At 41.9% G+C, this 25,318-nt stretch overlaps 59 non-coding genes across 59 annotated transcripts; all 59 read right to left on the bottom strand.

Moving 5' to 3' along the window:
- Nucleotides 1-135: 135 nt before the first annotated feature.
- Nucleotides 136-254, bottom strand: LOC142482695 (5S ribosomal RNA). The gene has a single exon (XR_012796901.1). It is a non-coding gene; the product is annotated as a 5S ribosomal RNA (ribosomal RNA).
- Nucleotides 255-540: 286 nt separating this feature from the next.
- LOC142482016 (5S ribosomal RNA) lies at nt 541-659 on the bottom strand. Its single transcript, XR_012796266.1, has one exon. It is a non-coding gene; the product is annotated as a 5S ribosomal RNA (ribosomal RNA).
- A 286-nt stretch (nt 660-945) lies between these two features.
- On the bottom strand, nt 946-1,064 carry LOC142482005 (5S ribosomal RNA). The gene has a single exon (XR_012796255.1). It is a non-coding gene; the product is annotated as a 5S ribosomal RNA (ribosomal RNA).
- Nucleotides 1,065-1,350: 286 nt separating this feature from the next.
- On the bottom strand, nt 1,351-1,469 carry LOC142482927 (5S ribosomal RNA). The gene has a single exon (XR_012797125.1). It is a non-coding gene; the product is annotated as a 5S ribosomal RNA (ribosomal RNA).
- A 286-nt stretch (nt 1,470-1,755) lies between these two features.
- Nucleotides 1,756-1,874, bottom strand: LOC142481993 (5S ribosomal RNA). Its single transcript, XR_012796244.1, has one exon. It is a non-coding gene; the product is annotated as a 5S ribosomal RNA (ribosomal RNA).
- A 286-nt stretch (nt 1,875-2,160) lies between these two features.
- LOC142481982 (5S ribosomal RNA) lies at nt 2,161-2,279 on the bottom strand. Its single transcript, XR_012796233.1, has one exon. It is a non-coding gene; the product is annotated as a 5S ribosomal RNA (ribosomal RNA).
- A 286-nt stretch (nt 2,280-2,565) lies between these two features.
- Nucleotides 2,566-2,684, bottom strand: LOC142481971 (5S ribosomal RNA). Its single transcript, XR_012796222.1, has one exon. It is a non-coding gene; the product is annotated as a 5S ribosomal RNA (ribosomal RNA).
- A 286-nt stretch (nt 2,685-2,970) lies between these two features.
- On the bottom strand, nt 2,971-3,089 carry LOC142481959 (5S ribosomal RNA). The gene has a single exon (XR_012796211.1). It is a non-coding gene; the product is annotated as a 5S ribosomal RNA (ribosomal RNA).
- A 286-nt stretch (nt 3,090-3,375) lies between these two features.
- Nucleotides 3,376-3,494, bottom strand: LOC142481948 (5S ribosomal RNA). The gene has a single exon (XR_012796200.1). It is a non-coding gene; the product is annotated as a 5S ribosomal RNA (ribosomal RNA).
- Nucleotides 3,495-3,780: 286 nt separating this feature from the next.
- LOC142481841 (5S ribosomal RNA) lies at nt 3,781-3,899 on the bottom strand. The gene has a single exon (XR_012796097.1). It is a non-coding gene; the product is annotated as a 5S ribosomal RNA (ribosomal RNA).
- Nucleotides 3,900-4,185: 286 nt separating this feature from the next.
- On the bottom strand, nt 4,186-4,304 carry LOC142482694 (5S ribosomal RNA). The gene has a single exon (XR_012796900.1). It is a non-coding gene; the product is annotated as a 5S ribosomal RNA (ribosomal RNA).
- Nucleotides 4,305-4,590: 286 nt separating this feature from the next.
- Nucleotides 4,591-4,709, bottom strand: LOC142481935 (5S ribosomal RNA). Its single transcript, XR_012796188.1, has one exon. It is a non-coding gene; the product is annotated as a 5S ribosomal RNA (ribosomal RNA).
- A 286-nt stretch (nt 4,710-4,995) lies between these two features.
- LOC142481924 (5S ribosomal RNA) lies at nt 4,996-5,114 on the bottom strand. The gene has a single exon (XR_012796177.1). It is a non-coding gene; the product is annotated as a 5S ribosomal RNA (ribosomal RNA).
- Nucleotides 5,115-5,400: 286 nt separating this feature from the next.
- LOC142482925 (5S ribosomal RNA) lies at nt 5,401-5,519 on the bottom strand. Its single transcript, XR_012797124.1, has one exon. It is a non-coding gene; the product is annotated as a 5S ribosomal RNA (ribosomal RNA).
- Nucleotides 5,520-5,805: 286 nt separating this feature from the next.
- LOC142482891 (5S ribosomal RNA) lies at nt 5,806-5,924 on the bottom strand. Its single transcript, XR_012797090.1, has one exon. It is a non-coding gene; the product is annotated as a 5S ribosomal RNA (ribosomal RNA).
- A 286-nt stretch (nt 5,925-6,210) lies between these two features.
- Nucleotides 6,211-6,329, bottom strand: LOC142481912 (5S ribosomal RNA). Its single transcript, XR_012796166.1, has one exon. It is a non-coding gene; the product is annotated as a 5S ribosomal RNA (ribosomal RNA).
- Nucleotides 6,330-6,615: 286 nt separating this feature from the next.
- LOC142481900 (5S ribosomal RNA) lies at nt 6,616-6,734 on the bottom strand. The gene has a single exon (XR_012796155.1). It is a non-coding gene; the product is annotated as a 5S ribosomal RNA (ribosomal RNA).
- A 286-nt stretch (nt 6,735-7,020) lies between these two features.
- On the bottom strand, nt 7,021-7,139 carry LOC142481889 (5S ribosomal RNA). Its single transcript, XR_012796144.1, has one exon. It is a non-coding gene; the product is annotated as a 5S ribosomal RNA (ribosomal RNA).
- Nucleotides 7,140-7,426: 287 nt separating this feature from the next.
- LOC142481878 (5S ribosomal RNA) lies at nt 7,427-7,545 on the bottom strand. Its single transcript, XR_012796133.1, has one exon. It is a non-coding gene; the product is annotated as a 5S ribosomal RNA (ribosomal RNA).
- Nucleotides 7,546-8,221: 676 nt separating this feature from the next.
- Nucleotides 8,222-8,340, bottom strand: LOC142482693 (5S ribosomal RNA). Its single transcript, XR_012796899.1, has one exon. It is a non-coding gene; the product is annotated as a 5S ribosomal RNA (ribosomal RNA).
- A 286-nt stretch (nt 8,341-8,626) lies between these two features.
- LOC142482354 (5S ribosomal RNA) lies at nt 8,627-8,745 on the bottom strand. Its single transcript, XR_012796593.1, has one exon. It is a non-coding gene; the product is annotated as a 5S ribosomal RNA (ribosomal RNA).
- A 286-nt stretch (nt 8,746-9,031) lies between these two features.
- Nucleotides 9,032-9,150, bottom strand: LOC142482691 (5S ribosomal RNA). Its single transcript, XR_012796897.1, has one exon. It is a non-coding gene; the product is annotated as a 5S ribosomal RNA (ribosomal RNA).
- Nucleotides 9,151-9,436: 286 nt separating this feature from the next.
- Nucleotides 9,437-9,555, bottom strand: LOC142481866 (5S ribosomal RNA). Its single transcript, XR_012796122.1, has one exon. It is a non-coding gene; the product is annotated as a 5S ribosomal RNA (ribosomal RNA).
- Nucleotides 9,556-9,841: 286 nt separating this feature from the next.
- On the bottom strand, nt 9,842-9,960 carry LOC142481840 (5S ribosomal RNA). Its single transcript, XR_012796096.1, has one exon. It is a non-coding gene; the product is annotated as a 5S ribosomal RNA (ribosomal RNA).
- Nucleotides 9,961-10,246: 286 nt separating this feature from the next.
- On the bottom strand, nt 10,247-10,365 carry LOC142482690 (5S ribosomal RNA). Its single transcript, XR_012796896.1, has one exon. It is a non-coding gene; the product is annotated as a 5S ribosomal RNA (ribosomal RNA).
- Nucleotides 10,366-10,651: 286 nt separating this feature from the next.
- Nucleotides 10,652-10,770, bottom strand: LOC142481855 (5S ribosomal RNA). Its single transcript, XR_012796111.1, has one exon. It is a non-coding gene; the product is annotated as a 5S ribosomal RNA (ribosomal RNA).
- Nucleotides 10,771-11,056: 286 nt separating this feature from the next.
- On the bottom strand, nt 11,057-11,175 carry LOC142481839 (5S ribosomal RNA). The gene has a single exon (XR_012796095.1). It is a non-coding gene; the product is annotated as a 5S ribosomal RNA (ribosomal RNA).
- Nucleotides 11,176-11,461: 286 nt separating this feature from the next.
- On the bottom strand, nt 11,462-11,580 carry LOC142481838 (5S ribosomal RNA). The gene has a single exon (XR_012796094.1). It is a non-coding gene; the product is annotated as a 5S ribosomal RNA (ribosomal RNA).
- A 286-nt stretch (nt 11,581-11,866) lies between these two features.
- Nucleotides 11,867-11,985, bottom strand: LOC142482689 (5S ribosomal RNA). The gene has a single exon (XR_012796895.1). It is a non-coding gene; the product is annotated as a 5S ribosomal RNA (ribosomal RNA).
- Nucleotides 11,986-12,271: 286 nt separating this feature from the next.
- LOC142481844 (5S ribosomal RNA) lies at nt 12,272-12,390 on the bottom strand. The gene has a single exon (XR_012796100.1). It is a non-coding gene; the product is annotated as a 5S ribosomal RNA (ribosomal RNA).
- Nucleotides 12,391-12,676: 286 nt separating this feature from the next.
- On the bottom strand, nt 12,677-12,795 carry LOC142481837 (5S ribosomal RNA). Its single transcript, XR_012796093.1, has one exon. It is a non-coding gene; the product is annotated as a 5S ribosomal RNA (ribosomal RNA).
- A 286-nt stretch (nt 12,796-13,081) lies between these two features.
- LOC142482688 (5S ribosomal RNA) lies at nt 13,082-13,200 on the bottom strand. Its single transcript, XR_012796894.1, has one exon. It is a non-coding gene; the product is annotated as a 5S ribosomal RNA (ribosomal RNA).
- Nucleotides 13,201-13,486: 286 nt separating this feature from the next.
- LOC142481833 (5S ribosomal RNA) lies at nt 13,487-13,605 on the bottom strand. The gene has a single exon (XR_012796089.1). It is a non-coding gene; the product is annotated as a 5S ribosomal RNA (ribosomal RNA).
- A 286-nt stretch (nt 13,606-13,891) lies between these two features.
- On the bottom strand, nt 13,892-14,010 carry LOC142481836 (5S ribosomal RNA). Its single transcript, XR_012796092.1, has one exon. It is a non-coding gene; the product is annotated as a 5S ribosomal RNA (ribosomal RNA).
- Nucleotides 14,011-14,296: 286 nt separating this feature from the next.
- On the bottom strand, nt 14,297-14,415 carry LOC142481835 (5S ribosomal RNA). The gene has a single exon (XR_012796091.1). It is a non-coding gene; the product is annotated as a 5S ribosomal RNA (ribosomal RNA).
- A 286-nt stretch (nt 14,416-14,701) lies between these two features.
- LOC142481820 (5S ribosomal RNA) lies at nt 14,702-14,820 on the bottom strand. Its single transcript, XR_012796077.1, has one exon. It is a non-coding gene; the product is annotated as a 5S ribosomal RNA (ribosomal RNA).
- Nucleotides 14,821-15,106: 286 nt separating this feature from the next.
- Nucleotides 15,107-15,225, bottom strand: LOC142481834 (5S ribosomal RNA). The gene has a single exon (XR_012796090.1). It is a non-coding gene; the product is annotated as a 5S ribosomal RNA (ribosomal RNA).
- A 286-nt stretch (nt 15,226-15,511) lies between these two features.
- On the bottom strand, nt 15,512-15,630 carry LOC142481832 (5S ribosomal RNA). Its single transcript, XR_012796088.1, has one exon. It is a non-coding gene; the product is annotated as a 5S ribosomal RNA (ribosomal RNA).
- A 676-nt stretch (nt 15,631-16,306) lies between these two features.
- Nucleotides 16,307-16,425, bottom strand: LOC142482687 (5S ribosomal RNA). Its single transcript, XR_012796893.1, has one exon. It is a non-coding gene; the product is annotated as a 5S ribosomal RNA (ribosomal RNA).
- Nucleotides 16,426-16,711: 286 nt separating this feature from the next.
- LOC142481831 (5S ribosomal RNA) lies at nt 16,712-16,830 on the bottom strand. The gene has a single exon (XR_012796087.1). It is a non-coding gene; the product is annotated as a 5S ribosomal RNA (ribosomal RNA).
- A 286-nt stretch (nt 16,831-17,116) lies between these two features.
- Nucleotides 17,117-17,235, bottom strand: LOC142482404 (5S ribosomal RNA). The gene has a single exon (XR_012796641.1). It is a non-coding gene; the product is annotated as a 5S ribosomal RNA (ribosomal RNA).
- Nucleotides 17,236-17,521: 286 nt separating this feature from the next.
- LOC142482890 (5S ribosomal RNA) lies at nt 17,522-17,640 on the bottom strand. The gene has a single exon (XR_012797089.1). It is a non-coding gene; the product is annotated as a 5S ribosomal RNA (ribosomal RNA).
- Nucleotides 17,641-17,926: 286 nt separating this feature from the next.
- LOC142481809 (5S ribosomal RNA) lies at nt 17,927-18,045 on the bottom strand. Its single transcript, XR_012796066.1, has one exon. It is a non-coding gene; the product is annotated as a 5S ribosomal RNA (ribosomal RNA).
- A 286-nt stretch (nt 18,046-18,331) lies between these two features.
- On the bottom strand, nt 18,332-18,450 carry LOC142481830 (5S ribosomal RNA). The gene has a single exon (XR_012796086.1). It is a non-coding gene; the product is annotated as a 5S ribosomal RNA (ribosomal RNA).
- A 286-nt stretch (nt 18,451-18,736) lies between these two features.
- On the bottom strand, nt 18,737-18,855 carry LOC142482889 (5S ribosomal RNA). The gene has a single exon (XR_012797088.1). It is a non-coding gene; the product is annotated as a 5S ribosomal RNA (ribosomal RNA).
- Nucleotides 18,856-19,141: 286 nt separating this feature from the next.
- LOC142481797 (5S ribosomal RNA) lies at nt 19,142-19,260 on the bottom strand. Its single transcript, XR_012796055.1, has one exon. It is a non-coding gene; the product is annotated as a 5S ribosomal RNA (ribosomal RNA).
- Nucleotides 19,261-19,546: 286 nt separating this feature from the next.
- LOC142481829 (5S ribosomal RNA) lies at nt 19,547-19,665 on the bottom strand. Its single transcript, XR_012796085.1, has one exon. It is a non-coding gene; the product is annotated as a 5S ribosomal RNA (ribosomal RNA).
- Nucleotides 19,666-20,341: 676 nt separating this feature from the next.
- LOC142482403 (5S ribosomal RNA) lies at nt 20,342-20,460 on the bottom strand. Its single transcript, XR_012796640.1, has one exon. It is a non-coding gene; the product is annotated as a 5S ribosomal RNA (ribosomal RNA).
- Nucleotides 20,461-20,746: 286 nt separating this feature from the next.
- LOC142481786 (5S ribosomal RNA) lies at nt 20,747-20,865 on the bottom strand. Its single transcript, XR_012796044.1, has one exon. It is a non-coding gene; the product is annotated as a 5S ribosomal RNA (ribosomal RNA).
- A 286-nt stretch (nt 20,866-21,151) lies between these two features.
- Nucleotides 21,152-21,270, bottom strand: LOC142482887 (5S ribosomal RNA). Its single transcript, XR_012797086.1, has one exon. It is a non-coding gene; the product is annotated as a 5S ribosomal RNA (ribosomal RNA).
- A 286-nt stretch (nt 21,271-21,556) lies between these two features.
- Nucleotides 21,557-21,675, bottom strand: LOC142481775 (5S ribosomal RNA). The gene has a single exon (XR_012796033.1). It is a non-coding gene; the product is annotated as a 5S ribosomal RNA (ribosomal RNA).
- A 286-nt stretch (nt 21,676-21,961) lies between these two features.
- Nucleotides 21,962-22,080, bottom strand: LOC142481828 (5S ribosomal RNA). The gene has a single exon (XR_012796084.1). It is a non-coding gene; the product is annotated as a 5S ribosomal RNA (ribosomal RNA).
- Nucleotides 22,081-22,756: 676 nt separating this feature from the next.
- LOC142482400 (5S ribosomal RNA) lies at nt 22,757-22,875 on the bottom strand. The gene has a single exon (XR_012796638.1). It is a non-coding gene; the product is annotated as a 5S ribosomal RNA (ribosomal RNA).
- Nucleotides 22,876-23,161: 286 nt separating this feature from the next.
- LOC142482945 (5S ribosomal RNA) lies at nt 23,162-23,280 on the bottom strand. Its single transcript, XR_012797143.1, has one exon. It is a non-coding gene; the product is annotated as a 5S ribosomal RNA (ribosomal RNA).
- A 286-nt stretch (nt 23,281-23,566) lies between these two features.
- Nucleotides 23,567-23,685, bottom strand: LOC142481826 (5S ribosomal RNA). Its single transcript, XR_012796082.1, has one exon. It is a non-coding gene; the product is annotated as a 5S ribosomal RNA (ribosomal RNA).
- Nucleotides 23,686-23,971: 286 nt separating this feature from the next.
- Nucleotides 23,972-24,090, bottom strand: LOC142481825 (5S ribosomal RNA). The gene has a single exon (XR_012796081.1). It is a non-coding gene; the product is annotated as a 5S ribosomal RNA (ribosomal RNA).
- Nucleotides 24,091-24,376: 286 nt separating this feature from the next.
- On the bottom strand, nt 24,377-24,495 carry LOC142482686 (5S ribosomal RNA). Its single transcript, XR_012796892.1, has one exon. It is a non-coding gene; the product is annotated as a 5S ribosomal RNA (ribosomal RNA).
- A 286-nt stretch (nt 24,496-24,781) lies between these two features.
- LOC142482934 (5S ribosomal RNA) lies at nt 24,782-24,900 on the bottom strand. Its single transcript, XR_012797132.1, has one exon. It is a non-coding gene; the product is annotated as a 5S ribosomal RNA (ribosomal RNA).
- A 286-nt stretch (nt 24,901-25,186) lies between these two features.
- Nucleotides 25,187-25,305, bottom strand: LOC142481824 (5S ribosomal RNA). Its single transcript, XR_012796080.1, has one exon. It is a non-coding gene; the product is annotated as a 5S ribosomal RNA (ribosomal RNA).
- Nucleotides 25,306-25,318: the final 13 nt, after the last annotated feature.

Below are 25,318 nucleotides of genomic sequence, written 5' to 3'. Positions count from 1 at the left end.
ATTGTGTTGAACTTTCAGAGGAAAAAACGATAGATTTCTTTGCCACTGCGGGAAAAAAGTAGCAAGAAATGAAACATTTTCATTTGCTGCGAGGAATGCCATGTATATTTTCATTAGGGAAGCGAAAAATAAAAACCCCTACAGCACCTGGTATTCCCAGGCAGTCTCCCAACCCAGTACTAATCAAGCCTCACCCTGCTTAGCTTCCGAGATCTGACGGGATCGGGCGCTTTCAAGGTAGTATGGCCGTAGGTGGAGATTGCTGTCTCATGATATCCTCTCATTCTTAAATCCATGAGCCTATATCTTGCTCCATGCATACACAGAGACTGAGAAAATGACAGGTGCACTCAAATGTACTATAGACGGAATTCTTGATGTCAGAATTCTATTTTGGAAGGTTGCATTGTGTTGAACTTTCTGAGGAAAAAACGATATATTTCTTTGCCACTGCGGGAAAAAAGTAGTAAAAAATGAAACATTTTCATTTGCTGCAAGGAATGCCATGTATATTTTCATTAGGGAAGCAAAAAATAAAAACACCCACAGCACCTGGTATTCCCAGGCAGTCTCCCAACCCAGTACTAATCAAGCCTCACCCTGCTTAGCTTCCGAGATCTGACGGGATCGGGCGCTTTCAAGGTAGTATGGCCGTAGGTGGAGATTGCTGTCTCATGATATCCTCTCATTCTTAAATCCATGAGCCTATATCTTGCTCCATGCATACACAGAGACTGAGAAAATGACAGGTGCACTCAAATGTACTATAGACGGAATTCTTGATGTCAGAATTCTATTTTGGAAGGTTGCATTGTGTTGAACTTTCAGAGGAAAAAACGATATATTTCTTTGCCACTGCGGGAAAAAAGTAGCAAGAAATGAAACATTTTCATTTGCTGCGAGGAATGCCATGTATATTTTCATTAGGGAAGCAAAAAATAAAAACACCCACAGCACCTGGTATTCCCAGGCAGTCTCCCAACCCAGTACTAATCAAGCCTCACCCTGCTTAGCTTCCGAGATCTGACGGGATCGGGCGCTTTCAAGGTAGTATGGCCGTAGGTGGAGATTGCTGTCTCATGATATCCTCTCATTCTTAAATCCATGAGCCTATATCTTGCTCCATGCATACACAGAGACTGAGAAAATGACAGGTGCACTCAAATGTACTATAGACGGAATTCTTGATGTCAGAATTCTATTTTGGAAGGTTGCATTGTGTTGAACTTTCTGAGGAAAAAACGATATATTTCTTTGCCACTGCGGGAAAAAAGTAGCAAGAAATGAAACATTTTCATTTGCTGCGAGGAATGCCATGTATATTTTCATTAGGGAAGCAAAAAATAAAAACACCCACAGCACCTGGTATTCCCAGGCAGTCTCCCAACCCAGTACTAATCAAGCCTCACCCTGCTTAGCTTCCGAGATCTGACGGGATCGGGCGCTTTCAAGGTAGAATGGCCGTAGGTGGAGATTGCTGTCTCATGATATCCTCTCATTCTTAAATCCATGAGCCTATATCTTGCTCCATGCATACACAGAGACTGAGAAAATGACAGGTGCACTCAAATGTACTATAGACGGAATTCTTGATGTCAGAATTCTATTTTGGAAGGTTGCATTGTGTTGAACTTTCTGAGGAAAAAACGATATATTTCTTTGCCACTGCGGGAAAAAAGTAGTAAAAAATGAAACATTTTCATTTGCTGCAAGGAATGCCATGTATATTTTCATTAGGGAAGCAAAAAATAAAAACACCCACAGCACCTGGTATTCCCAGGCAGTCTCCCAACCCAGTACTAATCAAGCCTCACCCTGCTTAGCTTCCGAGATCTGACGGGATCGGGCGCTTTCAAGGTAGTATGGCCGTAGGTGGAGATTGCTGTCTCATGATATCCTCTCATTCTTAAATCCATGAGCCTATATCTTGCTCCATGCATACACAGAGACTGAGAAAATGACAGGTGCACTCAAATGTACTATAGACGGAATTCTTGATGTCAGAATTCTATTTTGGAAGGTTGCATTGTGTTGAACTTTCAGAGGAAAAAACGATATATTTCTTTGCCACTGCGGGAAAAAAGTAGCAAGAAATGAAACATTTTCATTTGCTGCGAGGAATGCCATGTATATTTTCATTAGGGAAGCAAAAAATAAAAACACCCACAGCACCTGGTATTCCCAGGCAGTCTCCCAACCCAGTACTAATCAAGCCTCACCCTGCTTAGCTTCCGAGATCTGACGGGATCGGGCGCTTTCAAGGTAGTATGGCCGTAGGTGGAGATTGCTGTCTCATGATATCCTCTCATTCTTAAATCCATGAGCCTATATCTTGCTCCATGCATACACAGAGACTGAGAAAATGACAGGTGCACTCAAATGTACTATAGACGGAATTCTTGATGTCAGAATTCTATTTTGGAAGGTTGCATTGTGTTGAACTTTCAGAGGAAAAAACGATAGATTTCTTTGCCACTGCGGGAAAAAAGTAGTAAAAAATGAAACATTTTCATTTGCTGCAAGGAATGCCATGTATATTTTCATTAGGGAAGCAAAAAATAAAAACACCCACAGCACCTGGTATTCCCAGGCAGTCTCCCAACCCAGTACTAATCAAGCCTCACCCTGCTTAGCTTCCGAGATCTGACGGGATCGGGCGCTTTCAAGGTAGTATGGCCGTAGGTGGAGATTGCTGTCTCATGATATCCTCTCATTCTTAAATCCATGAGCCTATATCTTGCTCCATGCATACACAGAGACTGAGAAAATGACAGGTGCACTCAAATGTACTATAGACGGAATTCTTGATGTCAGAATTCTATTTTGGAAGGTTGCATTGTGTTGAACTTTCTGAGGAAAAAACGATATATTTCTTTGCCACTGCGGGAAAAAAGTAGTAAAAAATGAAACATTTTCATTTGCTGCAAGGAATGCCATGTATATTTTCATTAGGGAAGCAAAAAATAAAAACACCCACAGCACCTGGTATTCCCAGGCAGTCTCCCAACCCAGTACTAATCAAGCCTCACCCTGCTTAGCTTCCGAGATCTGACGGGATCGGGCGCTTTCAAGGTAGTATGGCCGTAGGTGGAGATTGCTGTCTCATGATATCCTCTCATTCTTAAATCCATGAGCCTATATCTTGCTCCATGCATACACAGAGACTGAGAAAATGACAGGTGCACTCAAATGTACTATAGACGGAATTCTTGATGTCAGAATTCTATTTTGGAAGGTTGCATTGTGTTGAACTTTCTGAGGAAAAAACGATATATTTCTTTGCCACTGCGGGAAAAAAGTAGTAAAAAATGAAACATTTTCATTTGCTGCAAGGAATGCCATGTATATTTTCATTAGGGAAGCAAAAAATAAAAACACCCACAGCACCTGGTATTCCCAGGCAGTCTCCCAACCCAGTACTAATCAAGCCTCACCCTGCTTAGCTTCCGAGATCTGACGGGATCGGGCGCTTTCAAGGTAGTATGGCCGTAGGTGGAGATTGCTGTCTCATGATATCCTCTCATTCTTAAATCCATGAGCCTATATCTTGCTCCATGCATACACAGAGACTGAGAAAATGACAGGTGCACTCAAATGTACTATAGACGGAATTCTTGATGTCAGAATTCTATTTTGGAAGGTTGCATTGTGTTGAACTTTCAGAGGAAAAAACGATATATTTCTTTGCCACTGCGGGAAAAAAGTAGCAAGAATTGAAACATTTTCATTTGCTGCGAGGAATGCCATGTATATTTTCATTAGGGAAGCGAAAAATAAAAACCCCTACAGCACCTGGTATTCCCAGGCAGTCTCCCAACCCAGTACTAATCAAGCCTCACCCTGCTTAGCTTCCGAGATCTGACGGGATCGGGCGCTGTCAAGGTAGTATGGCCGTAGGTGGAGATTGCTGTCTCATGATATCCTCTCATTCTTAAATCCATGAGCCTATATCTTGCTCCATGCATACACAGAGACTGAGAAAATGACAGGTGCACTCAAATGTACTATAGACGGAATTCTTGATGTCAGAATTCTATTTTGGAAGGTTGCATTGTGTTGAACTTTCAGAGGAAAAAACGATAGATTTCTTTGCCACTGCGGGAAAAAAGTAGCAAGAAATGAAACATTTTCATTTGCTGCGAGGAATGCCATGTATATTTTCATTAGGGAAGCGAAAAATAAAAACCCCTACAGCACCTGGTATTCCCAGGCAGTCTCCCAACCCAGTACTAATCAAGCCTCACCCTGCTTAGCTTCCGAGATCTGACGGGATCGGGCGCTTTCAAGGTAGTATGGCCGTAGGTGGAGATTGCTGTCTCATGATATCCTCTCATTCTTAAATCCATGAGCCTATATCTTGCTCCATGCATACACAGAGACTGAGAAAATGACAGGTGCACTCAAATGTACTATAGACGGAATTCTTGATGTCAGAATTCTATTTTGGAAGGTTGCATTGTGTTGAACTTTCTGAGGAAAAAACGATATATTTCTTTGCCACTGCGGGAAAAAAGTAGTAAAAAATGAAACATTTTCATTTGCTGCAAGGAATGCCATGTATATTTTCATTAGGGAAGCAAAAAATAAAAACACCCACAGCACCTGGTATTCCCAGGCAGTCTCCCAACCCAGTACTAATCAAGCCTCACCCTGCTTAGCTTCCGAGATCTGACGGGATCGGGCGCTTTCAAGGTAGTATGGCCGTAGGTGGAGATTGCTGTCTCATGATATCCTCTCATTCTTAAATCCATGAGCCTATATCTTGCTCCATGCATACACAGAGACTGAGAAAATGACAGGTGCACTCAAATGTACTATAGACGGAATTCTTGATGTCAGAATTCTATTTTGGAAGGTTGCATTGTGTTGAACTTTCAGAGGAAAAAACGATATATTTCTTTGCCACTGCGGGAAAAAAGTAGCAAGAAATGAAACATTTTCATTTGCTGCGAGGAATGCCATGTATATTTTCATTAGGGAAGCAAAAAATAAAAACACCCACAGCACCTGGTATTCCCAGGCAGTCTCCCAACCCAGTACTAATCAAGCCTCACCCTGCTTAGCTTCCGAGATCTGACGGGATCGGGCGCTTTCAAGGTAGTATGGCCGTAGGTGGAGATTGCTGTCTCATGATATCCTCTCATTCTTAAATCCATGAGCCTATATCTTGCTCCATGCATACACAGAGACTGAGAAAATGACAGGTGCACTCAAATGTACTATAGACGGAATTCTTGATGTCAGAATTCTATTTTGGAAGGTTGCATTGTGTTGAACTTTCTGAGGAAAAAACGATATATTTCTTTGCCACTGCGGGAAAAAAGTAGCAAGAAATGAAACATTTTCATTTGCTGCGAGGAATGCCATGTATATTTTCATTAGGGAAGCAAAAAATAAAAACACCCACAGCACCTGGTATTCCCAGGCAGTCTCCCAACCCAGTACTAATCAAGCCTCACCCTGCTTAGCTTCCGAGATCTGACGGGATCGGGCGCTTTCAAGGTAGAATGGCCGTAGGTGGAGATTGCTGTCTCATGATATCCTCTCATTCTTAAATCCATGAGCCTATATCTTGCTCCATGCATACACAGAGACTGAGAAAATGACAGGTGCACTCAAATGTACTATAGACGGAATTCTTGATGTCAGAATTCTATTTTGGAAGGTTGCATTGTGTTGAACTTTCTGAGGAAAAAACGATATATTTCTTTGCCACTGCGGGAAAAAAGTAGTAAAAAATGAAACATTTTCATTTGCTGCAAGGAATGCCATGTATATTTTCATTAGGGAAGCAAAAAATAAAAACACCCACAGCACCTGGTATTCCCAGGCAGTCTCCCAACCCAGTACTAATCAAGCCTCACCCTGCTTAGCTTCCGAGATCTGACGGGATCGGGCGCTGTCAAGGTAGTATGGCCGTAGGTGGAGATTGCTGTCTCATGATATCCTCTCATTCTTAAATCCATGAGCCTATATCTTGCTCCATGCATACACAGAGACTGAGAAAATGACAGGTGCACTCAAATGTACTATAGACGGAATTCTTGATGTCAGAATTCTATTTTGGAAGGTTGCATTGTGTTGAACTTTCAGAGGAAAAAACGATATATTTCTTTGCCACTGCGGGAAAAAAGTAGCAAGAAATGAAACATTTTCATTTGCTGCGAGGAATGCCATGTATATTTTCATTAGGGAAGCAAAAAATAAAAACACCCACAGCACCTGGTATTCCCAGGCAGTCTCCCAACCCAGTACTAATCAAGCCTCACCCTGCTTAGCTTCCGAGATCTGACGGGATCGGGCGCTTTCAAGGTAGTATGGCCGTAGGTGGAGATTGCTGTCTCATGATATCCTCTCATTCTTAAATCCATGAGCCTATATCTTGCTCCATGCATACACAGAGACTGAGAAAATGACAGGTGCACTCAAATGTACTATAGACGGAATTCTTGATGTCAGAATTCTATTTTGGAAGGTTGCATTGTGTTGAACTTTCAGAGGAAAAAACGATAGATTTCTTTGCCACTGCGGGAAAAAAGTAGTAAAAAATGAAACATTTTCATTTGCTGCAAGGAATGCCATGTATATTTTCATTAGGGAAGCAAAAAATAAAAACACCCACAGCACCTGGTATTCCCAGGCAGTCTCCCAACCCAGTACTAATCAAGCCTCACCCTGCTTAGCTTCCGAGATCTGACGGGATCGGGCGCTTTCAAGGTAGTATGGCCGTAGGTGGAGATTGCTGTCTCATGATATCCTCTCATTCTTAAATCCATGAGCCTATATCTTGCTCCATGCATACACAGAGACTGAGAAAATGACAGGTGCACTCAAATGTACTATAGACGGAATTCTTGATGTCAGAATTCTATTTTGGAAGGTTGCATTGTGTTGAACTTTCTGAGGAAAAAACGATATATTTCTTTGCCACTGCGGGAAAAAAGTAGTAAAAAATGAAACATTTTCATTTGCTGCAAGGAATGCCATGTATATTTTCATTAGGGAAGCAAAAAATAAAAACACCCACAGCACCTGGTATTCCCAGGCAGTCTCCCAACCCAGTACTAATCAAGCCTCACCCTGCTTAGCTTCCGAGATCTGACGGGATCGGGCGCTTTCAAGGTAGTATGGCCGTAGGTGGAGATTGCTGTCTCATGATATCCTCTCATTCTTAAATCCATGAGCCTATATCTTGCTCCATGCATACACAGAGACTGAGAAAATGACAGGTGCACTCAAATGTACTATAGACGGAATTCTTGATGTCAGAATTCTATTTTGGAAGGTTGCATTGTGTTGAACTTTCTGAGGAAAAAAACGATATATTTCTTTGCCACTGCGGGAAAAAAGTAGTAAAAAATGAAACATTTTCATTTGCTGCAAGGAATGCCATGTATATTTTCATTAGGGAAGCAAAAAATAAAAACACCCACAGCACCTGGTATTCCCAGGCAGTCTCCCAACCCAGTACTAATCAAGCCTCACCCTGCTTAGCTTCCGAGATCTGACGGGATCGGGCGCTTTCAAGGTAGTATGGCCGTAGGTGGAGATTGCTGTCTCATGATATCCTCTCATTCTTAAATCCATGAGCCTATATCTTGCTCCATGCATACACAGAGACTGAGAAAATGACAGGTGCACTCAAATGTACTATAGACGGAATTCTTGATGTCAGAATTCTATTTTGGAAGGTTGCATTGTGTTGAACTTTCAGAGGAAAAAACGATATATTTCTTTGCCACTGCGGGAAAAAAGTAGTAAAAAATTTCAGAGGTGCCTATATTCAACCTCCTCCTGTTTGGATTTGAACTCACTATCTCTTCCAAGTATCAGCTTGAACACTGCACACCCCAACTCTGTGAGCCACAAGCTCACCATATAACATGCTGAGTGTTCTGAGGCCTGTATGATATATTTCTAAATGACATGGGAGGCATAAGTGTATTATTGTGACCGTTAAAAAAATACATTCTTGAAGAATTACCTTAAATGGAGAAATTAAATCAGAGACTGAGAAAATGACAGGTGCACTCAAATATACTATAGACGGAATTCTTGATGTCAGAATTCTATTTTGGAAGGTTGCATTGTGTTGAACTTTCAGAGGAAAAAACAATATATTTCTTTGCCACTCCGGGAAAAAAGTAGCAAGAAATGAAACATTTTCATTTGCTGCGAGGAATGCCATGTATATTTTCATTAGGGAAGCGAAAAATAAAAACCCCTACAGCACCTGGTATTCCCAGGCAGTCTCCCAACCCAGTACTAATCAAGCCTCACCCTGCTTAGCTTCCGAGATCTGACGGGATCGGGCGCTTTCAAGGTAGTATGGCCGTAGGTGGAGATTGCTGTCTCATGATATCCTCTCATTCTTAAATCCATGAGCCTATATCTTGCTCCATGCATACACAGAGACTGAGAAAATGACAGGTGCACTCAAATGTACTATAGACGGAATTCTTGATGTCAGAATTCTATTTTGGAAGGTTGCATTGTGTTGAACTTTCAGAGGAAAAAACGATATATTTCTTTGCCACTGCGGGAAAAAAGTAGCAAGAAATGAAACATTTTCATTTGCTGCGAGGAATGCCATGTATATTTTCATTAGGGAAGCGAAAAATAAAAACCCCTACAGCACCTGGTATTCCCAGGCAGTCTCCCAACCCAGTACTAATCAAGCCTCACCCTGCTTAGCTTCCGAGATCTGACGGGATCGGGCGCTGACAAGGTAGTATGGCCGTAGGTGGAGATTGCTGTCTCATGATATCCTCTCATTCTTAAATCCATGAGCCTATATCTTGCTCCATGCATACACAGAGACTGAGAAAATGACAGGTGCACTCAAATGTACTATAGACGGAATTCTTGATGTCAGAATTCTATTTTGGAAGGTTGCATTGTGTTGAACTTTCAGAGGAAAAAACGATAGATTTCTTTGCCACTGCGGGAAAAAAGTAGCAAGAAATGAAACATTTTCATTTGCTGCGAGGAATGCCATGTATATTTTCATTAGGGAAGCGAAAAATAAAAACCCCTACAGCACCTGGTATTCCCAGGCAGTCTCCCAACCCAGTACTAATCAAGCCTCACCCTGCTTAGCTTCCGAGATCTGACGGGATCGGGCGCTTTCAAGGTAGTATGGCCGTAGGTGGAGATTGCTGTCTCATGATATCCTCTCATTCTTAAATCCATGAGCCTATATCTTGCTCCATGCATACACAGAGACTGAGAAAATGACAGGTGCACTCAAATGTACTATAGACGGAATTCTTGATGTCAGAATTCTATTTTGGAAGGTTGCATTGTGTTGAACTTTCTGAGGAAAAAACGATATATTTCTTTGCCACTGCGGGAAAAAAGTAGTAAAAAATGAAACATTTTCATTTGCTGCAAGGAATGCCATGTATATTTTCATTAGGGAAGCAAAAAATAAAAACACCCACAGCACCTGGTATTCCCAGGCAGTCTCCCAACCCAGTACTAATCAAGCCTCACCCTGCTTAGCTTCCGAGATCTGACGGGATCGGGCGCTTTCAAGGTAGTATGGCCGTAGGTGGAGATTGCTGTCTCATGATATCCTCTCATTCTTAAATCCATGAGCCTATATCTTGCTCCATGCATACACAGAGACTGAGAAAATGACAGGTGCACTCAAATGTACTATAGACGGAATTCTTGATGTCAGAATTCTATTTTGGAAGGTTGCATTGTGTTGAACTTTCAGAGGAAAAAACGATATATTTCTTTGCCACTGCGGGAAAAAAGTAGCAAGAAATGAAACATTTTCATTTGCTGCGAGGAATGCCATGTATATTTTCATTAGGGAAGCGAAAAATAAAAACCCCTACAGCACCTGGTATTCCCAGGCAGTCTCCCAACCCAGTACTAATCAAGCCTCACCCTGCTTAGCTTCCGAGATCTGACGGGATCGGGCGCTGTCAAGGTAGTATGGCCGTAGGTGGAGATTGCTGTCTCATGATATCCTCTCATTCTTAAATCCATGAGCCTATATCTTGCTCCATGCATACACAGAGACTGAGAAAATGACAGGTGCACTCAAATGTACTATAGACGGAATTCTTGATGTCAGAATTCTATTTTGGAAGGTTGCATTGTGTTGAACTTTCAGAGGAAAAAACGATAGATTTCTTTGCCACTGCGGGAAAAAAGTAGCAAGAAATGAAACATTTTCATTTGCTGCGAGGAATGCCATGTATATTTTCATTAGGGAAGCGAAAAATAAAAACCCCTACAGCACCTGGTATTCCCAGGCAGTCTCCCAACCCAGTACTAATCAAGCCTCACCCTGCTTAGCTTCCGAGATCTGACGGGATCGGGCGCTTTCAAGGTAGTATGGCCGTAGGTGGAGATTGCTGTCTCATGATATCCTCTCATTCTTAAATCCATGAGCCTATATCTTGCTCCATGCATACACAGAGACTGAGAAAATGACAGGTGCACTCAAATGTACTATAGACGGAATTCTTGATGTCAGAATTCTATTTTGGAAGGTTGCATTGTGTTGAACTTTCTGAGGAAAAAACGATATATTTCTTTGCCACTGCGGGAAAAAAGTAGTAAAAAATGAAACATTTTCATTTGCTGCAAGGAATGCCATGTATATTTTCATTAGGGAAGCAAAAAATAAAAACACCCACAGCACCTGGTATTCCCAGGCAGTCTCCCAACCCAGTACTAATCAAGCCTCACCCTGCTTAGCTTCCGAGATCTGACGGGATCGGGCGCTTTCAAGGTAGTATGGCCGTAGGTGGAGATTGCTGTCTCATGATATCCTCTCATTCTTAAATCCATGAGCCTATATCTTGCTCCATGCATACACAGAGACTGAGAAAATGACAGGTGCACTCAAATGTACTATAGACGGAATTCTTGATGTCAGAATTCTATTTTGGAAGGTTGCATTGTGTTGAACTTTCAGAGGAAAAAACGATATATTTCTTTGCCACTGCGGGAAAAAAGTAGCAAGAAATGAAACATTTTCATTTGCTGCGAGGAATGCCATGTATATTTTCATTAGGGAAGCGAAAAATAAAAACCCCTACAGCACCTGGTATTCCCAGGCAGTCTCCCAACCCAGTACTAATCAAGCCTCACCCTGCTTAGCTTCCGAGATCTGACGGGATCGGGCGCTGTCAAGGTAGTATGGCCGTAGGTGGAGATTGCTGTCTCATGATATCCTCTCATTCTTAAATCCATGAGCCTATATCTTGCTCCATGCATACACAGAGACTGAGAAAATGACAGGTGCACTCAAATGTACTATAGACGGAATTCTTGATGTCAGAATTCTATTTTGGAAGGTTGCATTGTGTTGAACTTTCAGAGGAAAAAACGATATATTTCTTTGCCACTGCGGGAAAAAAGTAGCAAGAAATGAAACATTTTCATTTGCTGCGAGGAATGCCATGTATATTTTCATTAGGGAAGCGAAAAATAAAAACCCCTACAGCACCTGGTATTCCCAGGCAGTCTCCCAACCCAGTACTAATCAAGCCTCACCCTGCTTAGCTTCCGAGATCTGACGGGATCGGGCGCTGTCAAGGTAGTATGGCCGTAGGTGGAGATTGCTGTCTCATGATATCCTCTCATTCTTAAATCCATGAGCCTATATCTTGCTCCATGCATACACAGAGACTGAGAAAATGACAGGTGCACTCAAATGTACTATAGACGGAATTCTTGATGTCAGAATTCTATTTTGGAAGGTTGCATTGTGTTGAACTTTCAGAGGAAAAAACGATAGATTTCTTTGCCACTGCGGGAAAAAAGTAGCAAGAAATGAAACATTTTCATTTGCTGCGAGGAATGCCATGTATATTTTCATTAGGGAAGCGAAAAATAAAAACCCCTACAGCACCTGGTATTCCCAGGCAGTCTCCCAACCCAGTACTAATCAAGCCTCACCCTGCTTAGCTTCCGAGATCTGACGGGATCGGGCGCTTTCAAGGTAGTATGGCCGTAGGTGGAGATTGCTGTCTCATGATATCCTCTCATTCTTAAATCCATGAGCCTATATCTTGCTCCATGCATACACAGAGACTGAGAAAATGACAGGTGCACTCAAATGTACTATAGACGGAATTCTTGATGTCAGAATTCTATTTTGGAAGGTTGCATTGTGTTGAACTTTCTGAGGAAAAAACGATATATTTCTTTGCCACTGCGGGAAAAAAGTAGTAAAAAATGAAACATTTTCATTTGCTGCAAGGAATGCCATGTATATTTTCATTAGGGAAGCAAAAAATAAAAACACCCACAGCACCTGGTATTCCCAGGCAGTCTCCCAACCCAGTACTAATCAAGCCTCACCCTGCTTAGCTTCCGAGATCTGACGGGATCGGGCGCTTTCAAGGTAGTATGGCCGTAGGTGGAGATTGCTGTCTCATGATATCCTCTCATTCTTAAATCCATGAGCCTATATCTTGCTCCATGCATACACAGAGACTGAGAAAATGACAGGTGCACTCAAATGTACTATAGACGGAATTCTTGATGTCAGAATTCTATTTTGGAAGGTTGCATTGTGTTGAACTTTCAGAGGAAAAAACGATATATTTCTTTGCCACTGCGGGAAAAAAGTAGCAAGAAATGAAACATTTTCATTTGCTGCGAGGAATGCCATGTATATTTTCATTAGGGAAGCGAAAAATAAAAACCCCTACAGCACCTGGTATTCCCAGGCAGTCTCCCAACCCAGTACTAATCAAGCCTCACCCTGCTTAGCTTCCGAGATCTGACGGGATCGGGCGCTGTCAAGGTAGTATGGCCGTAGGTGGAGATTGCTGTCTCATGATATCCTCTCATTCTTAAATCCATGAGCCTATATCTTGCTCCATGCATACACAGAGACTGAGAAAATGACAGGTGCACTCAAATGTACTATAGACGGAATTCTTGATGTCAGAATTCTATTTTGGAAGGTTGCATTGTGTTGAACTTTCAGAGGAAAAAACGATAGATTTCTTTGCCACTGCGGGAAAAAAGTAGCAAGAAATGAAACATTTTCATTTGCTGCGAGGAATGCCATGTATATTTTCATTAGGGAAGCGAAAAATAAAAACCCCTACAGCACCTGGTATTCCCAGGCAGTCTCCCAACCCAGTACTAATCAAGCCTCACCCTGCTTAGCTTCCGAGATCTGACGGGATCGGGCGCTTTCAAGGTAGTATGGCCGTAGGTGGAGATTGCTGTCTCATGATATCCTCTCATTCTTAAATCCATGAGCCTATATCTTGCTCCATGCATACACAGAGACTGAGAAAATGACAGGTGCACTCAAATGTACTATAGACGGAATTCTTGATGTCAGAATTCTATTTTGGAAGGTTGCATTGTGTTGAACTTTCTGAGGAAAAAACGATATATTTCTTTGCCACTGCGGGAAAAAAGTAGTAAAAAATGAAACATTTTCATTTGCTGCAAGGAATGCCATGTATATTTTCATTAGGGAAGCAAAAAATAAAAACACCCACAGCACCTGGTATTCCCAGGCAGTCTCCCAACCCAGTACTAATCAAGCCTCACCCTGCTTAGCTTCCGAGATCTGACGGGATCGGGCGCTTTCAAGGTAGTATGGCCGTAGGTGGAGATTGCTGTCTCATGATATCCTCTCATTCTTAAATCCATGAGCCTATATCTTGCTCCATGCATACACAGAGACTGAGAAAATGACAGGTGCACTCAAATGTACTATAGACGGAATTCTTGATGTCAGAATTCTATTTTGGAAGGTTGCATTGTGTTGAACTTTCAGAGGAAAAAACGATATATTTCTTTGCCACTGCGGGAAAAAAGTAGCAAGAAATGAAACATTTTCATTTGCTGCGAGGAATGCCATGTATATTTTCATTAGGGAAGCGAAAAATAAAAACCCCTACAGCACCTGGTATTCCCAGGCAGTCTCCCAACCCAGTACTAATCAAGCCTCACCCTGCTTAGCTTCCGAGATCTGACGGGATCGGGCGCTGTCAAGGTAGTATGGCCGTAGGTGGAGATTGCTGTCTCATGATATCCTCTCATTCTTAAATCCATGAGCCTATATCTTGCTCCATGCATACACAGAGACTGAGAAAATGACAGGTGCACTCAAATGTACTATAGACGGAATTCTTGATGTCAGAATTCTATTTTGGAAGGTTGCATTGTGTTGAACTTTCAGAGGAAAAAACGATAGATTTCTTTGCCACTGCGGGAAAAAAGTAGCAAGAAATGAAACATTTTCATTTGCTGCGAGGAATGCCATGTATATTTTCATTAGGGAAGCGAAAAATAAAAACCCCTACAGCACCTGGTATTCCCAGGCAGTCTCCCAACCCAGTACTAATCAAGCCTCACCCTGCTTAGCTTCCGAGATCTGACGGGATCGGGCGCTGTCAAGGTAGTATGGCCGTAGGTGGAGATTGCTGTCTCATGATATCCTCTCATTCTTAAATCCATGAGCCTATATCTTGCTCCATGCATACACAGAGACTGAGAAAATGACAGGTGCACTCAAATGTACTATAGACGGAATTCTTGATGTCAGAATTCTATTTTGGAAGGTTGCATTGTGTTGAACTTTCTGAGGAAAAAACGATATATTTCTTTGCCACTGCGGGAAAAAAGTAGTAAAAAATGAAACATTTTCATTTGCTGCAAGGAATGCCATGTATATTTTCATTAGGGAAGCAAAAAATAAAAACACCCACAGCACCTGGTATTCCCAGGCAGTCTCCCAACCCAGTACTAATCAAGCCTCACCCTGCTTAGCTTCCGAGATCTGACGGGATCGGGCGCTTTCAAGGTAGTATGGCCGTAGGTGGAGATTGCTGTCTCATGATATCCTCTCATTCTTAAATCCATGAGCCTATATCTTGCTCCATGCATACACAGAGACTGAGAAAATGACAGGTGCACTCAAATGTACTATAGACGGAATTCTTGATGTCAGAATTCTATTTTGGAAGGTTGCATTGTGTTGAACTTTCAGAGGAAAAAACGATATATTTCTTTGCCACTGCGGGAAAAAAGTAGCAAGAAATGAAACATTTTCATTTGCTGCGAGGAATGCCATGTATATTTTCATTAGGGAAGCGAAAAATAAAAACCCCTACAGCACCTGGTATTCCCAGGCAGTCTCCCAACCCAGTACTAATCAAGCCTCACCCTGCTTAGCTTCCGAGATCTGACGGGATCGGGCGCTGTCAAGGTAGTATGGCCGTAGGTGGAGATTGCTGTCTCATGATATCCTCTCATTCTTAAATCCATGAGCCTATATCTTGCTCCATGCATACACAGAGACTGAGAAAATGACAGGTGCACTCAAATGTACTATAGACGGAATTCTTGATGTCAGAATTCTATTTTGGAAGGTTGCATTGTGTTGAACTTTCAGAGGAAAAAACGATATATTTCTTTGCCACTGCGGGAAAAAAGTAGCAAGAAATGAAACATTTTCATTTGCTGCGAGGAATGCCATGTATATTTTCATTAGGGAAGCGAAAAATAAAAACCCCTACAGCACCTGGTATTCCCAGGCAGTCTCCCAACCCAGTACTAATCAAGCCTCACCCTGCTTAGCTTCCGAGATCTGACGGGATCGGGCGCTGTCAAGGTAGTATGGCCGTAGGTGGAGATTGCTGTCTCATGATATCCTCTCATTCTTAAATCCATGAGCCTATATCTTGCTCCATGCATACACAGAGACTGAGAAAATGACAGGTGCACTCAAATGTACTATAGACGGAATTCTTGATGTCAGAATTCTATTTTGGAAGGTTGCATTGTGTTGAACTTTCAGAGGAAAAAACGATATATTTCTTTGCCACTGCGGGAAAAAAGTAGTAAAAAATTTCAGAGGTGCCTATATTCAACCTCCTCCTGTTTGGATTTGAACTCACTATCTCTTCCAAGTATCAGCTTGAACACTGCACACCCCAACTCTGTGAGCCACAAGCTCACCATATAACATGCTGAGTGTTCTGAGGCCTGTATGATATATTTCTAAATGACATGGGAGGCATAGGTGTATTATTGTGACCGTTAAAAAAATACATTCTTGAAGAATTACCTTAAATGGAGAAATTAAATCAGAGACTGAGAAAATGAAAGGTGCACTCAAATATACTATAGACGGAATTCTTGATGTCAGAATTCTATTTTGGAAGGTTGCATTGTGTTGAACTTTCAGAGGAAAAAACAATATATTTCTTTGCCACTCCGGGAAAAAAGTAGCAAGAAATGAAACATTTTCATTTGCTGCGAGGAATGCCATGTATATTTTCATTAGGGAAGCGAAAAATAAAAACCCCTACAGCACCTGGTATTCCCAGGCAGTCTCCCAACCCAGTACTAATCAAGCCTCACCCTGCTTAGCTTCCGAGATCTGACGGGATCGGGCGCTTTCAAGGTAGTATGGCCGTAGGTGGAGATTGCTGTCTCATGATATCCTCTCATTCTTAAATCCATGAGCCTATATCTTGCTCCATGCATACACAGAGACTGAGAAAATGACAGGTGCACTCAAATGTACTATAGACGGAATTCTTGATGTCAGAATTCTATTTTGGAAGGTTGCATTGTGTTGAACTTTCTGAGGAAAAAACGATATATTTCTTTGCCACTGCGGGAAAAAAGTAGTAAAAAATGAAACATTTTCATTTGCTGCAAGGAATGCCATGTATATTTTCATTAGGGAAGCGAAAAATAAAAACCCCTACAGCACCTGGTATTCCCAGGCAGTCTCCCAACCCAGTACTAATCAAGCCTCACCCTGCTTAGCTTCCGAGATCTGACGGGATCGGGCGCTGTCAAGGTAGTATGGCCGTAGGTGGAGATTGCTGTCTCATGATATCCTCTCATTCTTAAATCCATGAGCCTATATCTTGCTCCATGCATACACAGAGACTGAGAAAATGACAGGTGCACTCAAATGTACTATAGACGGAATTCTTGATGTCAGAATTCTATTTTGGAAGGTTGCATTGTGTTGAACTTTCAGAGGAAAAAACAATATATTTCTTTGCCACTCCGGGAAAAAAGTAGCAAGAAATGAAACATTTTCATTTGCTGCGAGGAATGCCATGTATATTTTCATTAGGGAAGCGAAAAATAAAAACCCCTACAGCACCTGGTATTCCCAGGCAGTCTCCCAACCCAGGACTAATCAAGCCTCACCCTGCTTAGCTTCCGAGATCTGACGGGATCGGGCGCTTTCAAGGTAGTATGGCCGTAGGTGGAGATTGCTGTCTCATGATATCCTCTCATTCTTAAATCCATGAGCCTATATCTTGCTCCATGCATACACAGAGACTGAGAAAATGACAGGTGCACTCAAATGTACTATAGACGGAATTCTTGATGTCAGAATTCTATTTTGGAAGGTTGCATTGTGTTGAACTTTCTGAGGAAAAAACGATATATTTCTTTGCCACTGCGGGAAAAAAGTAGTAAAAAATGAAACATTTTCATTTGCTGCAAGGAATGCCATGTATATTTTCATTAGGGAAGCAAAAAATAAAAACACCCACAGCACCTGGTATTCCCAGGCAGTCTCCCAACCCAGTACTAATCAAGCCTCACCCTGCTTAGCTTCCGAGATCTGACGGGATCGGGCGCTGTCAAGGTAGTATGGCCGTAGGTGGAGATTGCTGTCTCATGATATCCTCTCATTCTTAAATCCATGAGCCTATATCTTGCTCCATGCATACACAGAGACTGAGAAAATGACAGGTGCACTCAAATGTACTATAGACGGAATTCTTGATGTCAGAATTCTATTTTGGAAGGTTGCATTGTGTTGAACTTTCTGAGGAAAAAACGATATATTTCTTTGCCACTGCGGGAAAAAAGTAGTAAAAAATGAAACATTTTCATTTGCTGCAAGGAATGCCATGTATATTTTCATTAGGGAAGCAAAAAATAAAAACACCCACAGCACCTGGTATTCCCAGGCAGTCTCCCAACCCAGTACTAATCAAGCCTCACCCTGCTTAGCTTCCGAGATCTGACGGGATCGGGCGCTTTCAAGGTAGTATGGCCGTAGGTGGAGATTGCTGTCTCATGATATCCTCTCATTCTTAAATCCATGAGCCTATATCTTGCTCCATGCATACACAGAGACTGAGAAAATGACAGGTGCACTCAAATGTACTATAGACGGAATTCTTGATGTCAGAATTCTATTTTGGAAGGTTGCATTGTGTTGAACTTTCAGAGGAAAAAACGATAGATTTCTTTGCCACTGCGGGAAAAAAGTAGCAAGAAATGAAACATTTTCATTTGCTGCGAGGAATGCCATGTATATTTTCATTAGGGAAGCGAAAAATAAAAACCCCTACAGCACCTGGTATTCCCAGGCAGTCTCCCAACCCAGTACTAATCAAGCCTCACCCTGCTTAGCTTCCGAGATCTGACGGGATCGGGCGCTGTCAAGGTAGTATGGCCGTAGGTGGAGATTGCTGTCTCATGATATCCTCTCATTCTTAAATCCATGAGCCTATATCTTGCTCCATGCATACACAGAGACTGAGAAAATGACAGGTGCACTCAAATGTACTATAGACGGAATTCTTGATGTCAGAATTCTATTTTGGAAGGTTGCATTGTGTTGAACTTTCAGAGGAAAAAACGATAGATTTCTTTGCCACTGCGGGAAAAAAGTAGTAAAAAATGAAACATTTTCATTTGCTGCAAGGAATGCCATGTATATTTTCATTAGGGAAGCAAAAAATAAAAACACCCACAGCACCTGGTATTCCCAGGCAGTCTCCCAACCCAGTACTAATCAAGCCTCACCCTGCTTAGCTTCCGAGATCTGACGGGATCGGGCGCTGTCAAGGTAGTATGGCCGTAGGTGGAGATTGCTGTCTCATGATATCCTCTCATTCTTAAATCCATGAGCCTATATCTTGCTCCATGCATACACAGAGACTGAGAAAATGACAGGTGCACTCAAATGTACTATAGACGGAATTCTTGATGTCAGAATTCTATTTTGGAAGGTTGCATTGTGTTGAACTTTCTGAGGAAAAAACGATATATTTCTTTGCCACTGCGGGAAAAAAGTAGTAAAAAATGAAACATTTTCATTTGCTGCAAGGAATGCCATGTATATTTTCATTAGGGAAGCAAAAAATAAAAACACCCACAGCACCTGGTATTCCCAGGCAGTCTCCCAACCCAGTACTAATCAAGCCTCACCCTGCTTAGCTTCCGAGATCTGACGGGATCGGGCGCTTTCAAGGTAGTATGGCCGTAGGTGGAGATTGCTGTCTCATGATATCCTCTCATTCTTAAATCCATGAGCCTATATCTTGCTCCATGCATACACAGAGACTGAGAAAATGACAGGTGCACTCAAATGTACTATAGACGGAATTCTTGATGTCAGAATTCTATTTTGGAAGGTTGCATTGTGTTGAACTTTCAGAGGAAAAAACGATAGATTTCTTTGCCACTGCGGGAAAAAAGTAGCAAGAAATGAAACATTTTCATTTGCTGCGAGGAATGCCATGTATATTTTCATTAGGGAAGCGAAAAATAAAAACCCCTACAGCACCTGGTATTCCCAGGCAGTCTCCCAACCCAGTACTAATCAAGCCTCACCCTGCTTAGCTTCCGAGATCTGACGGGATCGGGCGCTGTCAAGGTAGTATGGCCGTAGGTGGAGATTGCTGTCTCATGATATCCTCTCATTCTTAAATCCATGAGCCTATATCTTGCTCCATGCATACACAGAGACTGAGAAAATGACAGGTGCACTCAAATGTACTATAGACGGAATTCTTGATGTCAGAATTCTATTTTGGAAGGTTGCATTGTGTTGAACTTTCAGAGGAAAAAACGATAGATTTCTTTGCCACTGCGGGAAAAAAGTAGTAAAAAATTTCAGAGGTGCCTATATTCAACCTCCTCCTGTTTGGATTTGAACTCACTATCTCTTCCAAGTATCAGCTTGAACACTGCACACCCCAACTCTGTGAGCCACAAGCTCACCATATAACATGCTGAGTGTTCTGAGGCCTGTATGATATATTTCTAAATGACATGGGAGGCATAAGTGTATTATTGTGACCGTTAAAAAAATACATTCTTGAAGAATTACCTTAAATGGAGAAATTAAATCAGAGACTGAGAAAATGACAGGTGCACTCAAATATACTATAGACGGAATTCTTGATGTCAGAATTCTATTTTGGAAGGTTGCATTGTGTTGAACTTTCAGAGGAAAAAACAATATATTTCTTTGCCACTCCGGGAAAAAAGTAGCAAGAAATGAAACATTTTCATTTGCTGCGAGGAATGCCATGTATATTTTCATTAGGGAAGCGAAAAATAAAAACCCCTACAGCACCTGGTATTCCCAGGCAGTCTCCCAACCCAGGACTAATCAAGCCTCACCCTGCTTAGCTTCCGAGATCTGACGGGATCGGGCGCTTTCAAGGTAGTATGGCCGTAGGTGGAGATTGCTGTCTCATGATATCCTCTCATTCTTAAATCCATGAGCCTATATCTTGCTCCATGCATACACAGAGACTGAGAAAATGACAGGTGCACTCAAATGTACTATAGACGGAATTCTTGATGTCAGAATTCTATTTTGGAAGGTTGCATTGTGTTGAACTTTCTGAGGAAAAAACGATATATTTCTTTGCCACTGCGGGAAAAAAGTAGTAAAAAATGAAACATTTTCATTTGCTGCAAGGAATGCCATGTATATTTTCATTAGGGAAGCAAAAAATAAAAACACCCACAGCACCTGGTATTCCCAGGCAGTCTCCCAACCCAGTACTAATCAAGCCTCACCCTGCTTAGCTTCCGAGATCTGACGGGATCGGGCGCTTTCAAGGTAGTATGGCCGTAGGTGGAGATTGCTGTCTCATGATATCCTCTCATTCTTAAATCCATGAGCCTATATCTTGCTCCATGCATACACAGAGACTGAGAAAATGACAGGTGCACTCAAATGTACTATAGACGGAATTCTTGATGTCAGAATTCTATTTTGGAAGGTTGCATTGTGTTGAACTTTCTGAGGAAAAAACGATATATTTCTTTGCCACTGCGGGAAAAAAGTAGTAAAAAATGAAACATTTTCATTTGCTGCAAGGAATGCCATGTATATTTTCATTAGGGAAGCAAAAAATAAAAACACCCACAGCACCTGGTATTCCCAGGCAGTCTCCCAACCCAGTACTAATCAAGCCTCACCCTGCTTAGCTTCCGAGATCTGACGGGATCGGGCGCTGTCAAGGTAGTATGGCCGTAGGTGGAGATTGCTGTCTCATGATATCCTCTCATTCTTAAATCCATGAGCCTATATCTTGCTCCATGCATACACAGAGACTGAGAAAATGACAGGTGCACTCAAATGTACTATAGACGGAATTCTTGATGTCAGAATTCTATTTTGGAAGGTTGCATTGTGTTGAACTTTCTGAGGAAAAAACGATATATTTCTTTGCCACTGCGGGAAAAAAGTAGTAAAAAATGAAACATTTTCATTTGCTGCAAGGAATGCCATGTATATTTTCATTAGGGAAGCAAAAAATAAAAACACCCACAGCACCTGGTATTCCCAGGCAGTCTCCCAACCCAGTACTAATCAAGCCTCACCCTGCTTAGCTTCCGAGATCTGACGGGATCGGGCGCTTTCAAGGTAGTATGGCCGTAGGTGGAGATTGCTGTCTCATGATATCCTCTCATTCTTAAATCCATGAGCCTATATCTTGCTCCATGCATACACAGAGACTGAGAAAATGACAGGTGCACTCAAATGTACTATAGACGGAATTCTTGATGTCAGAATTCTATTTTGGAAGGTTGCATTGTGTTGAACTTTCAGAGGAAAAAACGATAGATTTCTTTGCCACTGCGGGAAAAAAGTAGCAAGAAATGAAACATTTTCATTTGCTGCGAGGAATGCCATGTATATTTTCATTAGGGAAGCGAAAAATAAAAACCCCTACAGCACCTGGTATTCCCAGGCAGTCTCCCAACCCAGTACTAATCAAGCCTCACCCTGCTTAGCTTCCGAGATCTGACGGGATCGGGCGCTGTCAAGGTAGTATGGCCGTAGGTGGAGATTGCTGTCTCATGATATCCTCTCATTCTTAAATCCATGAGCCTATATCTTGCTCCATGCATACACAGAGACTGAGAAAATGACAGGTGCACTCAAATGTACTATAGACGGAATTCTTGATGTCAGAATTCTATTTTGGAAGGTTGCATTGTGTTGAACTTTCAGAGGAAAAAACGATAGATTTCTTTGCCACTGCGGGAAAAAAGTAGTAAAAAATTTCAGAGGTGCCTATATTCAACCTCCTCCTGTTTGGATTTGAACTCACTATCTCTTCCAAGTATCAGCTTGAACACTGCACACCCCAACTCTGTGAGCCACAAGCTCACCATATAACATGCTGAGTGTTCTGAGGCCTGTATGATATATTTCTAAATGACATGGGAGGCATAAGTGTATTATTGTGACCGTTAAAAAAATACATTCTTGAAGAATTACCTTAAATGGAGAAATTAAATCAGAGACTGAGAAAATGACAGGTGCACTCAAATATACTATAGACGGAATTCTTGATGTCAGAATTCTATTTTGGAAGGTTGCATTGTGTTGAACTTTCAGAGGAAAAAACAATATATTTCTTTGCCACTCCGGGAAAAAAGTAGCAAGAAATGAAACATTTTCATTTGCTGCGAGGAATGCCATGTATATTTTCATTAGGGAAGCGAAAAATAAAAACCCCTACAGCACCTGGTATTCCCAGGCAGTCTCCCAACCCAGGACTAATCAAGCCTCACCCTGCTTAGCTTCCGAGATCTGACGGGATCGGGCGCTTTCAAGGTAGTATGGCCGTAGGTGGAGATTGCTGTCTCATGATATCCTCTCATTCTTAAATCCATGAGCCTATATCTTGCTCCATGCATACACAGAGACTGAGAAAATGACAGGTGCACTCAAATGTACTATAGACGGAATTCTTGATGTCAGAATTCTATTTTGGAAGGTTGCATTGTGTTGAACTTTCTGAGGAAAAAACGATATATTTCTTTGCCACTGCGGGAAAAAAGTAGTAAAAAATGAAACATTTTCATTTGCTGCAAGGAATGCCATGTATATTTTCATTAGGGAAGCAAAAAATAAAAACACCCACAGCACCTGGTATTCCCAGGCAGTCTCCCAACCCAGTACTAATCAAGCCTCACCCTGCTTAGCTTCCGAGATCTGACGGGATCGGGCGCTTTCAAGGTAGTATGGCCGTAGGTGGAGATTGCTGTCTCATGATATCCTCTCATTCTTAAATCCATGAGCCTATATCTTGCTCCATGCATACACAGAGACTGAGAAAATGACAGGTGCACTCAAATGTACTATAGACGGAATTCTTGATGTCAGAATTCTATTTTGGAAGGTTGCATTGTGTTGAACTTTCAGAGGAAAAAACGATAGATTTCTTTGCCACTGCGGGAAAAAAGTAGCAAGAAATGAAACATTTTCATTTGCTGCGAGGAATGCCATGTATATTTTCATTAGGGAAGCGAAAAATAAAAACCCCTACAGCACCTGGTATTCCCAGGCAGTCTCCCAACCCAGTACTAATCAAGCCTCACCCTGCTTAGCTTCCGAGATCTGACGGGATCGGGCGCTGTCAAGGTAGTATGGCCGTAGGTGGAGATTGCTGTCTCATGATATCCTCTCATTCTTAAATCCATGAGCCTATATCTTGCTCCATGCATACACAGAGACTGAGAAAATGACAGGTGCACTCAAATGTACTATAGACGGAATTCTTGATGTCAGAATTCTATTTTGGAAGGTTGCATTGTGTTGAACTTTCAGAGGAAAAAACGATAGATTTCTTTGCCACTGCGGGAAAAAAGTAGCAAGAAATGAAACATTTTCATTTGCTGCGAGGAATGCCATGTATATTTTCATTAGGGAAGCGAAAAATAAAAACCCCTACAGCACCTGGTATTCCCAGGCAGTCTCCCAACCCAGTACTAATCAAGCCTCACCCTGCTTAGCTTCCGAGATCTGACGGGATCGGGCGCTGTCAAGGTAGTATGGCCGTAGGTGGAGATTGCTGTCTCATGATATCCTCTCATTCTTAAATCCATGAGCCTATATCTTGCTCCATGCATACACAGAGACTGAGAAAATGACAGGTGCACTCAAATGTACTATAGACGGAATTCTTGATGTCAGAATTCTATTTTGGAAGGTTGCATTGTGTTGAACTTTCAGAGGAAAAAACGATAGATTTCTTTGCCACTGCGGGAAAAAAGTAGCAAGAAATGAAACATTTTCATTTGCTGCGAGGAATGCCATGTATATTTTCATTAGGGAAGCGAAAAATAAAAACCCCTACAGCACCTGGTATTCCCAGGCAGTCTCCCAACCCAGTACTAATCAAGCCTCACCCTGCTTAGCTTCCGAGATCTGACGGGATCGGGCGCTTTCAAGGTAGTATGGCCGTAGGTGGAGATTGCTGTCTCATGATATCCTCTCATTCTTAAATCCATGAGCCTATATCTTGCTCCATGCATACACAGAGACTGAGAAAATGACAGGTGCACTCAAATGTACTATAGACGGAATTCTTGATGTCAGAATTCTATTTTGGAAGGTTGCATTGTGTTGAACTTTCTGAGGAAAAAACGATATATTTCTTTGCCACTGCGGGAAAAAAGTAGTAAAAAATGAAACATTTTCATTTGCTGCAAGGAATGCCATGTATATTTTCATTAGGGAAGCAAAAAATAAAAACACCCACAGCACCTGGTATTCCCAGGCAGTCTCCCAACCCAGTACTAATCAAGCCTCACCCTGCTTAGCTTCCGAGATCTGACGGGATCGGGCGCTTTCAAGGTAGTATGGCCGTAGGTGGAGATTGCTGTCTCATGATATCCTCTCATTCTTAAATCCATGAGCCTATATCTTGCTCCATGCATACACAGAGACTGAGAAAATGACAGGTGCACTCAAATGTACTATAGACGGAATTCTTGATGTCAGAATTCTATTTTGGAAGGTTGCATTGTGTTGAACTTTCAGAGGAAAAAACGATATATTTCTTTGCCACTGCGGGAAAAAAGTAGCAAGAAATGAAACATTTTCATTTGCTGCGAGGAATGCCATGTATATTTTCATTAGGGAAGCGAAAAATAAAAACCCCTACAGCACCTGGTATTCCCAGGCAGTCTCCCAACCCAGTACTAATCAAGCCTCACCCTGCTTAGCTTCCGAGATCTGACGGGATCGGGCGCTGTCAAGGTAGTATGGCCGTAGGTGGAGATTGCTGTC

Source organism: Ascaphus truei, unplaced genomic scaffold, assembly GCF_040206685.1.
Source record: "Ascaphus truei isolate aAscTru1 unplaced genomic scaffold, aAscTru1.hap1 HAP1_SCAFFOLD_282, whole genome shotgun sequence".
Lineage (NCBI taxonomy): Eukaryota > Metazoa > Chordata > Amphibia > Anura > Ascaphidae > Ascaphus > Ascaphus truei.
The sequence above is the reverse complement of the archived record's forward strand: the minus strand, read 5'-3'. Positions and strand labels throughout refer to the sequence as shown.